Below are 12,415 nucleotides of genomic sequence, written 5' to 3'. Positions count from 1 at the left end.
TCTTTAAAAAATATTTTAGTCAATGTTTACAGTTGTTACCCATGTGAGGGTTAATTGATAATGGTAAAATGATGCATTCATACTGAAAATGATATATTAGTCAAGGTTTGTTGTATTCTTCCAGTACTGGTACCTATTTGTTCCAGCAAAAATTGTTAAAAAGATTTATTTCCCCCATTAAATCATGTTGATACCTTTGTCAAATAGCAGTTGACCATACAGATGTGGTTCTTTCTGGACTTTATTGTGTATATTTATTGATATATCTGTTCTTATACCAGTAGCACACTGTTTGAATTACTGTAGCTTTATAGTAACCCTATTTTTAAAATTACTGTAGTTTCCCTCTCTGCAATCCTCTCACTCCCCACTCCCCACCTTCTTTTCCCCACCCCATCTACTTCCTTTCTGTCTCTCATTAGAAAAGAACAGGCTTCTAAGAGTTAACAAGCAAACATGACAAAATAAAATATAATAAGATGAAGCAAAAGCTATCTTATTGAAGTTGAACACAGCAACCCAACAGGAGGAAAAGAATCTCAAGAGAAGGCACAAGAGTTAGAGACCCACTTGTTCTCATAGTCAGGAGTCCCATAAAAATACCAAGCTAGTAGCTATAATATATGTGCAGAGGGCCTTGTATAGATCCAGAAAGGAAGGTTTTTAACCTTAACGTAGTAAGATTACAAATAACAAAATAGTTATCAAGTGAGAATTACAGTTACAATATCTAGTCTATTCATATGTGACAATATCAGAGAAAATATTCAATTGTCTATCCTATCTTGATGAGTCTAAAGTTTTATATCTATTTTATCCTTTATTATAATTAAGGAAACTGTAACTATAATTATCTAGTCTTCAACTCCATCAAAGACCTGAGAAGGAAAATTACCTGAGTAAGTGTGACTTCCAAATCATTTAAGAAATGACAAAAACAGCTGGCTGCCTGGACAGTCACACAAGGATCTCTGTAACATTGGGGCATCCAACTTTGGCTTATAGATCTAGAGTATCTGACAGACCTTTTTCAGAAGCAGGAAAATTTGAAGGACTGTCCTAGTCTGTCTTAGAAAAGTTCAGCAGTCACTTTTCTTTGTGTCCTGCTTGTCCAGATTGGACAGCATACTTACTGTCAGCAGTTGAGGCAAGGGCAGTTTCTTGCCCAATATGCCAGTTTTGCCAAAAAGAAAACAAACAAACTCCATATGGAGTGTCTTTGGTGTCTATCTTCCTCTCAGGAGTAGATCGGTGCTGCCAGGAGCAGATGTGTCACATTAAAAAATGCTGTTAAGGCCGGGTGGTGGTGGCGCACGCCTTTAATCCCAGCACTCGGGAGGCAGAGGCAGGCGTATCTCTGTGAGTTCGAGGCCAGCCTGGGCTACCAAGTGAGCTCCAGGAAAGGTGCAAAACTACACAGAGAAACCCTGTCTTGAAAAACCAAAAAAAAAAATGCTGTTAAAACATTTTAAATGTCGTATTCTGTAGGTTTTTGAAGTGTTTGTAGATTACCTATTTGGAATGTATCTCTGCACACCCAGAAAAGCTAACTAACATGACTATTGTTTTACTATTATAGATGACTATTAATCTATATTTTCTAATGATACATTACATTTTTTAATTGAACTGTATAAACACAATACCTTAAACAAGAGTAGAAATATACATATAGTATAACAAAATTGACTTTAAATTTGTGTCAATAAACTAAAATCCATACCAATGTAAAATATTTTGAGATTAACAGTTGTTTTCTGGATTAAAGTAGATTCAATAATCTACCCTCCTCCCCATCATTTCTATCATATTCCTATCATATTCTATCATATTCTATCATATTAGAAAGAGATTGACTGTGACCAACAACAGTTTATAACCAACTCCCTTAAATGAAAACAAACATTTATAAATAATACTTTGGGAATTTGGGTGTAGTTTTCTAGACTACTTCCTGTTGATTGGGGGCACTGGTAATCTTATAGAGACCCTGAGAAAATTTAGAATTATGGTCAGTCCTGACTGGGGTATTTTGTGTGTCTGGTCCATCTCAGCCAACAGCCTTAAAACTGTTTTGAATGCAGAACTCAGGAACCTGTGACTGAGGTGTATTGGAATGTTGGATCAACTGGGCCATCTGTTTTTACTGGTGTCTGGTCCCCTTGTTCTGAAAATATATAAACTTTTAAAGGTAACATATATATCTATTTTAATATAAATATAAAATGTGTATTACATACAAGCCAGCCAAAGATGATTTTTTTGTTTCATGTCTGAGCAGGTAAAATATATATCACGTGTCTTATAGTTACTTTAGGTTTACTTTCCCATGTCTGTAGTCAGGATTTTCAGGGGGGCTTCCTTGATCAAACCTGATTTTTCTTAACCTGGAATGTATCCGTAGCCTCTCATTTTCTGTGGAAATAAAAACAGAACTTCTTTTCCAAAGTAACATATCTAATTTAGCAGCTTTTATAATCAAATGTCTCTCAGCAGTTAGCTCATTAAACAGTCAAAAAAATCCAAAGAAAACACAACAACATAATCCAGACTCTGTATTTTTCATCCTTACGTGGCTCATTTTCTTTATATTACTTTACTCCCCTTTCTAAGGACTTTATTTTATTATTTTAAATCTATATTTTTAATTTAAGGCTGTATATATTCTCTTTTCTCTCTCAAGCCTATGGACATCTTTTATTTTTATTTATTTATTTATTTATTATTTTAAAAAATGATTTATTTATTTTATGTGCATTGATATTTTGCCTGCATGTATGTCTGTTGATGTCGGATCCCATGGAGGTAGTTATATTACAGACAGTTGTAAACTACCATGTGGGTGTTGGGAATTGAACCTAGGTCCTCTGGAAAAATAGTCAGTGCTCTTAACCCCAGAGCCATCTCTCCAGCCCCTATGCACATCTTTTAAACACACTGTAACCTGTTTATAGGCCTTTCTGTCTGAATCTGTTTTTATTGTGTATCTTTATCTTTTTTATTGTGTATCTTTATTGTATGAGCAAAGGCTAAATTTGCCATACAGTGTGCTGCAAGGCTTGGAGACACCTCTATGTATGTGGTGGGAATCTGCCACACTGTAGCTGAAACATGCATGCCTCAGCCAGAGGAAGAGACATAAACTATGAAGTTGCTCTTGGCTCTGTTTTTGTGTATCTTGAACCCTTTTAAACTTTTTCAGGCTTTATGTGGATATGTGTGTGTCAAGTTGGAGTGCTATATGTAAACGGAAGCTTTTCTCTGTCACGCCCCATCCTGTAGCTGCTTCCCAAATTATCACACAGAGGCTTATATTAATTATAAATGTTTGGCCAATGGCTCAGGCTTATTATTAACTAGCTCTTACATTTAAATTGATCCATTCCTATGAATCTATTTATTGCCATGTGGACCATGGTTTACCTATCCTTCAGGATCCTGTTTTTTGCAGGCAAACACTCCTACACATAAAATAAAAATGAATAAATCTTTAAAAATGAGCAAAAAATTTTAAAATCAATGTCAAATCTTGTACAGAATTGTTTTTAACTATTAATTTAAAGACTAAATCTCATCAAAAATAGCAGAAATTTATGATTAGATGATTGTGTTCAACATGTTATTGTATATGTGTGTTTAATGGGCACACTATATGGTATGCTACAATCTCCTCTGTCTTTTAACTATTCTACTGTGTTGATAATGTTGTTTTGAACAGGATTATGTTGTTATAGGTCCCAGTGTCATTTGAAGATGTGGCAGTAGATTTCAGTAGAGAGGAATGGCAGCAATTGGACTCTTCTCAAAGATGTCTATGTCCAGGATGTAATGCTGGAGAACTACAGCCACCTGCTCTCTATTGTATTTTGAGAAGCTTGCTGTGGGTTAAATTGTCTCCAGAGAAAATAATTGCAGAAGAGAGGGAAGAAAGATTGTAAGAACCTGAGGTGATAGCTTACAGCAGAATTTTCTGGGATTCAAAAGGGAAATTGCACATATGAACTCATGGTGATTGTGACACCATGCACAAGCCCTTTGAAAGTTTAAGTCCGACAAAATCTCAGCATGGAGAACGGGGAGTGGTCATGAAGTCATACCCTTAGCTGAGGTTCTTTTGGTAATTGATAGCTGCTTGGAGAAGGAGAGTCAGTTTTCTTAAAGTGTGTGGTCCCTGGTAGGTAGATCAAGTTCCAGTGGAAAGCTACATACCTTAGAGTATATGTGTGGCCCAAACTGGACTTGATATTTTTAAAGAAGAGAACAGGGTGTACAGGGATGGCAAGGGGAGAAGTCTGGTAGAAGTTGGGGTATATTATGCTAAATTCTAAAAGAATTAATCTTTAAAAAGAAAAGAAAGACTTAAAAGTAATGAAAAAGAAAATATATTAAAGTCCTAACCCTTAGTATCTCAGAATACAACCATATTTGGAATTAAATTCTTTATGGAAGTAATTAAGCTAGAATATGGTAATTAAGGTGGGTCTTAATCTGACATAACTTGTCTTTAAATTATTTATTTGTTATTACTCTGTTGACGGGAGCCATAAGCCTAAGCGACCCTTGACACACATGCTGCCATATTTGGGCTTCTCTCCTCCTGTTTCTTAGATCTAGGCCTTAAGTCTCCATAGCACCAGAACCTCTTCTCACAAATACCAGAACCTCTTCTCAGATATCAGGTGAATGAGCTGCAGTTAAGCAATTAGGTAGTTAGGCAAGAGTAGATAGATAACCCTCAGAGCAACATTCCCTGCTGGCTGAACAGCCCATTATTAAGTCCCTTCCTGCTTGCAACCCCCATAATTAAGTCCCTTCCTGCTCTCAACCCCCTTTGCCTACCTATATATGCCTTGAGAGTAAAATAAAATTTTGGAGCTTGATCAGACATCCAGTCTTGCTCTCATTCTTTGTGTCTCTTGTCCCTCTCATTCGCTGGCCCTCCCTTTAGGTCCCCATTGAAGACCCCACTGGCCGGGGCACCTGGCACCCAATGGTGGGGCTGAAGCTGTGAAAGGCTCAGCTAATGTCGCACCCAGGCAAGCCGACTGACATTGGACCAACGCGTCACATTGTTGTGAGTGAAGGTCTGGAGAAGAGATCGCCGTGGGACCGCCCACGAGACAGATCCATGACATTGGACTGCCATGGCCTATTTGGTCGCGAGTGAAGCTCTGGAGAGGAGATCACCGTGGGACCACCCGCCCCACGAGACAGATCCGAGAAGAGACATTTGGTGTCGATGCAAGGTGAGTGAGTCACCATGGGACAAGCATTTAGTAAATAGAACCTGTTTATTTCAGGTTTGAAAGAATCTCTCAAGACGCAAGGAACTAGAGTAAAGAAAAAGGATCTTAAAAAAATATTTTTTGACTATATTGGGGACATATGTCCTTGGTTTCCTCAAGAGGGAACTACAGATGAAAAAAGATGGAAACTAATAGGAGATTGTTTAAGAGATTATTATCAAACTTTTGGCCCTGAGAAGGTGCCTGTTCAGGCCTTTTCTTATTGGAACTTGATAAATGATATCCTAAAGGTTTATTTTAAAAAAGTAAGGAAAGATATAGGAGACCCATAAAAGCAGCCAACCTTATGAAAATGATTTACTGTCAGACTATGTTAAGTGGCAGAGATTCTAACCCCTCCCTTTAGGGAGAAACCTGCTGTTACTTCATTCAGGGTCTTTAAAGGAGGTAACACAATATTATCATACTACAAGACCTCCTGAGAGTGTAAACTAGAACTAATGAAGTTCACTATGTTCTCCATAGTAGTAGCAGAGTCCTGCTACAAAGTCTTTTGCTAAAACTATTGGAATCTAAGGGCTAACTTGAGCCCTAAATTTGCCCTGCAGCTAACTAGGAGCTCTGCTCCAGCAGCCTTCATTTAAATTAATGCAAGCCTCACAACCAGTGCCGATTTAAAAACTAATGGCAACTCCCAGCTCTCCTAAAAAAGTGTCCTTTTCTCTCTTTTTGGGTTGACTTTTAACTTCTTGATAATTTACAAAAATCTTGGCCAAGTACAAGAACTTCAGTTAACCCATTAAAAAAAAAAAAAAAAACAGGTCCTGGTTAGGGGACGCCCTACTACGACCTGCATGGATTCATCAGACACCGAAGATGTTTGGGGGTTGGAATCCTAAACATCTGCCTTCTTCTCTCTGAACCTAACTATCTGCTATCTGCATCTCAGCTCACTTCCACCCTTCTCCTCACCTTTGCCATTCCCGGTGGCTACCTGGCTTGATACAGACTGGACAAACCGGCTGCAGCTGCTACAAAAAAAAAAAAAAAAAAAAAAAAAAAAAAAAAAAAATCCTCCTCTATTTTAATATAAAACCTAAGTTCTAAGTTTACAGAGCCAACTAACTTATAAATTGTTAAATAAGTTTACTTTAGTTAAAGATAATTAAAAAATAAAATTTATTGATTGATTGGCCAACTTAAACTGTAAACTGTTAAGGATAAGTTGTACTTAAGCTATAAGCTATTAGAGATAATCATTAGGATACAAATTAAAGCTTGATCATTTTATGATCAAATTCTCTAATGTATTGTACAGAATCATATTTATATATATGCTAAGTATGCTGAATTTCATATAATCAATTCATTACTTAGCCCCCTAGCATTTAAAATGTTTAAGCTTTGGACAAAACTGCCATACCCCTTATTTCCAGGGTTTTGTCCAAACTATGCTTTGACATCATTTAGATTATATCCCTATTTACAAGGCCTAAAAGATAATTTGCCTTGCTATCCAAATTCATAGAAAAGATAGCTCGCCAAACAGATTTCAAAATAATCTTTGACTGTTCCTTTGTTTAAAGGAATTCACCACATTGGCTGCTCTCAGTAATCAATCACCTATATCTCCTGATGAATTAAATACAAAAATGCTTTTAGATATAAAGTTTTTATAGGATATGAAGGATTAGATATAAAAAATGTTTAAGAATGTTAAAAAATAATTTATTACATATGTAATGCAAGTCATTGGAATAAAGAAATATAATCTATAAACATCTAGATATGTTATAAATGCTATACAAATCTCAATAAATAACCTAATGATATTAAAGATGTATGCCTAAGTTAGATCTATGAATAAAGTTTTTATTGAGGTCTGAGATAGATGTATAGGCTTTAAAAATAAAGTTATGTATACCTTAATACAAGAGTCTTTGGACCTCCCCAGAAGGGACATTGGGGCTAATTATAGGCTGTAGCTCCTTGGCTGTATGTACAAGGTTGCCCCAGGGATGTACGATTCTGACTTTACTGGAGAGATTAAGATCATTGTACAATTCAGTTTCATACAGGACAGTGCCTAAGGGAGCTGCTGGTGTGGATTCTAGTGATATGGCCTTCTGGATTCAGGAAATTAAATATTCCAAACAACTAAACACTTAAAATACAGGGAAAGAAGATAATTGGCTTGCTAGACATAAACATAGATGTTTCTTATATTTCAGAAAAAGATTGGCCAAGTACTTAAGACGACTATTACTTCTTCGTCTTTTACAGGCCTAGGTCAAGCTAATAATGTATTCAAAAGGTCAGGAAAATCAAATGCTCCTATCTAGATAAAACAATGGCTTTTAAATACTGAGAGAATTGTAACTGTAACCTGTCTGGTGGAGGAGAAACTTAAAAATAGGGCATATAAAGCCTCCCACCAGCCCTTAAATCACCCCAATATCTTTTTATTTAGGAAAATCAGGCTTATACACTGTTACAACATTTTAAGAAATTAAATAAAATTTATTAAAGCCAAGGAGAATCTCACAGCCTGGCTTGCCATCTCTCGTGTCATCCCTAGAAATCAAGATAACAATTGTTGTAAATTTTACAAGATTGCTTCTTTGCCATACCTTTTCACCCTGAAGATTGTCAGCATTTCACTTTTAGCTTGCCTACTCACCCTGCCATGATGGAGGCCAAAGCTGACATACAGAGCAGGAAATGCAAGTTCTGTTTATCCAGGACTCATTCATTGAACAGAGTTTCTCCTTTTATATATACAGATTAACTATCAGAACTAACTGTCAATTATAGATTCCTCACAGCCCCCCAACCTATATGTATGTATATATGTATATGTATATACATATACCTTACAATACATTTATTGTACAGATGATATTATATTTATATCAAACTATGAAACTTATGAGTCTATAGAATGGCAAATAGCTCTACAGGATATACTGGCACCTTTTCATATGTCTGGCCAACAATTATAAATTCTGTCCCTATGGAAGCTTACCCACGAGGCTTACATCCTTATGATTTATGGTTATGAAATAAAAAGTAATACACCATATCTTTCACTGCTTTTTAATTTTAGGAATGCCTTGAGCTCATATATAGACAACAGCCTTACATATACTTTAAGAGCTCTTAAAAATTGGTGCTTAATTTTTCATATCCCTCACTACAGGTATTCCTCATTACCACCAGGCCAAGCCACAAAGTTATACCTAAGCCTCTATGATCCCCTCACTGATATTTAAAAAGGTCTTGATGTTTTCATAATGTCAGGAGGAGGATACATGTCTTTATAGGACTGTTATTTACCTCTAGATTCTTAAATATTGAGCCTTGAATATGAATAAATTGATACAATTCCAGACCCTCTTGAAGAACTGTTCATCAATATCAAAACTTATAGAAATATGATTAGAACTAATAATTCTGTTATAAATGTATTTTATTAATTTTGTCAAAAGACTTGAGAGATATATAAATGACACATTTCAGATTTTATTCTCTGGCTATCCTGATGTTTTGTTGAGGCTCCAAGGATTCATAATTTTGCTCTGATGAAGTTCACCACTGTTATATTGCTAACGTGTCTAAGATTTTGTCTATTAAAAAGGTTCTTATAAGCTTCAGGAGATCACGTTGGTGGTGGTGGTGCGTGATCAAAATTTGCCAACGCCCACAAGCCAAGAAGGACTAGGAGGAATACAACCTGACTACAGTTTACATCTCCCACTTACAAATTTTCTTTTTCTTCTCTGGGGGTGGGGTCAGACTGCCCACAATTGCAAAATTTATTAGAGGGAGGAAAGCGTAGGATGCCCCTATTCTTACTGCAAAATTCATGATGCCATTCCTCCTGCTAAGGGACAGGTAATTGGTTTTCTTGCCCCTTGTAGCCTGATTTTCCCTGGCCACCTCCCTGGTCTTTGCAGGCCTGGCGGGAGGAGCCCTGGGTCACTCCCTCATAACAATGGCTCACCTATCCCAACAATTTCAGGTAGGAATTGAGGCTTCTGAAGCATCCTTGTCCTCCCTCCAGAGGCAGTTAACCTCCCTTGCACAGGTTGCCCTACAAAACCGACGGGCCTTGGACCTGTTGACAGCAGAAAAGGGTGGGACATGCCTTTTTCTGAGGGAAGAACGTTGTTATTACAGTAATGAGTCTGGAATGGTAGAAACCCAGATAAATAAGCTACATAAACTTAGCCTAGAGCTACACAAGCAGTGATTCTCTGCTATGGCAGATGACTGGTGGAGATCATCCATGTTCTCCCTTTTGATTCCTCTTGTAGGACCATTAGTCAGCATCCTGTTATTTGTAACATTGGGTCCTTGTAGATGTAACCAACTGTCTTATTAAAATAAAAAACACAGAACCAATGTAAAAGAGAAAGCCGAGAGGTCAGAGCTCAGAGCTAAAATCTTACCTTCTGCAGTGCTCCTAGCTTCCCCAAAAGAGAGCTACTTCCTGTGTGTCTGTCTTTAAATAGTCTTTCTATTATGCCTTCTCATTGGTTGTAAACCCAAACACATGACTGCCTCATCACTGCCTGTAAGTACCGCCCTCCAGATCTTAAAGGCGTATGTCTCCAATGCTGGCTGTATCCCTGAACACACAGAGATCTACCTAGCTCTTCTACCAAGTGCTGGGATTAAAGGTGTGCACCACCACCACCATGCTCTTGCTATGGCTCTAATAGCTCTGACCCCCGGGCAACTTTATTTATTAACATACAATGAAAATCACATTTCAGTACAAATAAAATACCACCATATTTCCCCTTTTCTATTTTAATAAAAAGAAAAAAGGCAAAAGGTTATAACTAACAAAAGAAAAACTATATACAAAAGTACACTAAGTATATACAATATATACAAGTAACAAATAACTAAACGATGTCTCGTCCATTTGTATTTGACAAATCAGAGAAAATAATTCCCTTATCTATCCTATTTTGATAAGTCCAAAATGTATCTAATTCTCTTTCTATCCTAATTAATCTTCAACTATAACTAACCAACCTTCAACTATAACTAACTAATCTTCAACTCCCTCAGAGTCCCAAGAAGGAAATAATATTAGCTAACAAAAATAAAAACAGGAAGTACATGCAAGCAACTTCCAAAAATGTTGTGAGTTGACAGAAACAGCCAGCTGCCTGTACAGTCACCTGAGGTTTCTCCGCAGTGTTGGGGCATCATCTTCAGCCTATAGGCTTAGCGTATCTGACAGACTCATTGTGAAGTAGGATGTACACAAGGTCAACAGTTCAACCTCACATTGGGTAAGAGCAGTCCATGTACCAGAAACACCTGAATTCCACTAGTGTCCTGTCATGATTCAGGATTTTAAATTCTGGAAATTGTTGATGGTTTTTGAATTTAGCTGTCCATTCTTCTTGGCTGTGTATATATGGCTTCATCTCAGCATCCCCTTCTTCTCCACATCCCACTATTAAATGCCAGTCTACTATTGAGAGCGTGAGCTTTCAGCTGCTGTTCCATTGCACAACAGAAGCCAATGGCCCACTGCCTGTTTAGCTGTTTTCGAAGAAAAGGACACTGTACCTTTTCAAGATTGCGAAGGCCACTTCAGGGATGGTGCAATATTGTCTTGGCCTCAGACGATGCCTTTTGATAAAGCCATAACCACACTTGTTTTTGGCAACAATCAGTAGTCCTTTGTTTCGTGTCCTGTCTGTCGATTTTGTCCTGTTGATTCAAGGATACTTTGTTGTCCAGTGGCTAACTTTTGCCACAATGAAAGTTGACTCCATATGCAGTTTCTTCAATGCCCATATTTTCTCTGAAGTAGATTGGTACTGCCAGGAGCTGACATGTTTCAAAAAAGAAAAATTTCTAAGTTATTAAAACATTTTAAATGCCATATTCTGTAGATCTCTGAAGGGTTTGAAGATAACCTGTCTAAAATATATCTGCTCAATTTTTAAAACATATCTAATATGACTACAAGTTCTATTGTAATGTCTAACTACTAACTAACTACTAACTTTCATTTCTTTATATCCTAATAGTTGGTAATAATGTAAAGTATTTAAAATTAGTAGTTGTCTTTTTCTTTTCTTTTCTTTCTTTTTTTTTTTTTTTTTTTTGGTTTTTCGAGACAGGGTTTCTCTGTGTAGCTTTGCGCCTTTCCTGGGACTCACTTGGTAGCCCAGGCTGGCCTCGAACTCACAGAGATCCACCTGGCTCTGCCTCCCGAGTGCTGGGATTAAAGGTGTGCGCCACCACCACCCGGCCCTCTTTTCTTTCTTTTTTTAAACAAGAACCTCAAATCTAATCTCCTCTGCTTAGCCTTTTTCCTAACCCTTAACAACAACTTGTAACCAACCCCCCTAAACAATGAAAATTATCCCAGACCCAAAAACCATTAAAAAGACCAAAAAACCACCCACCCCACACCACCTCTTTGAGAATGTGGGTGTCGTATTCTTAAATTTGCTTCCTGCTGGGTATGGGCGAAGGTATCTTTATCCTGAAAGAAAAACTTTAGGTTAATTGTCAAATTCTAGGAAAGGTAACTATATCCTTCATTATCCAGTCTGTGTATAATGCCAAAGTTCAGGTTTATCTCAAGTCCTTATTCAAGTAGTCTTTGAGACTGGATCATCTCAGCTACTCATCTCAAAATTGCATGACAGAATACATAAGGCATTCTGTAAGTCCACAGATGGTAGTTTTGGCAGAAGCATTATGTGCAGGAAAGACAAATCCATAACCAGAATAAGTATGTATCCCAGTAAAGACGAAGTGTTGTCCTTTCCAAGAAAGAAGTTGTCCAGTGTTGTCAACCTATCATCAGATCACTAGCTGGTCACCCCAGGGAATGGTACCATATCTGGGGCTCAGTGTTGGTCTCTGCTGTTGGCAGATCTTACACTCAGCAGAAGCTGTAGCAGGTCAACCTTGGTGAGTGGAAGTCCATGTTGCCAAGCCCATTCATAACCCTCATGTCTTCCACTATGGCCACTTTGTTCATGGGCCCATTTGGCAGACAGGAACACCTGGAGAAATAGGCTGACTGTGCACAGAAAGGGTCATCCTATCTACTTGATTATTTAATTCCTCCTCAGTTGAAATCATCTTTTGATAAGCATTTGCACAGAACACAAGCATTTTTACAT

At 37.4% G+C, this 12,415-nt stretch overlaps 1 long non-coding RNA gene across 3 annotated transcripts in view; it reads left to right on the top strand.

The window, feature by feature from the left end:
* The window catches only part of LOC114703976, a 56,036-nt gene that overhangs the window by 28,996 nt on the left and 14,625 nt on the right, over positions 1–12,415 (top strand). For all 3 annotated transcript variants that reach the window (XR_005089988.1, XR_005089989.1, XR_005089987.1), the window contains exon 4: positions 4,949–5,246. This is a non-coding gene — a long non-coding RNA (uncharacterized LOC114703976). The remainder of the gene's footprint in view (positions 1–4,948; positions 5,247–12,415) is intronic.

The sequence above is a fragment of the Peromyscus leucopus genome, chromosome X, assembly GCF_004664715.2.
Source record: "Peromyscus leucopus breed LL Stock chromosome X, UCI_PerLeu_2.1, whole genome shotgun sequence".
In the NCBI taxonomy this organism is placed as follows: Eukaryota; Metazoa; Chordata; class Mammalia; order Rodentia; family Cricetidae; genus Peromyscus; species Peromyscus leucopus.
This window is presented reverse-complemented; position numbering and strand designations above follow the sequence as displayed.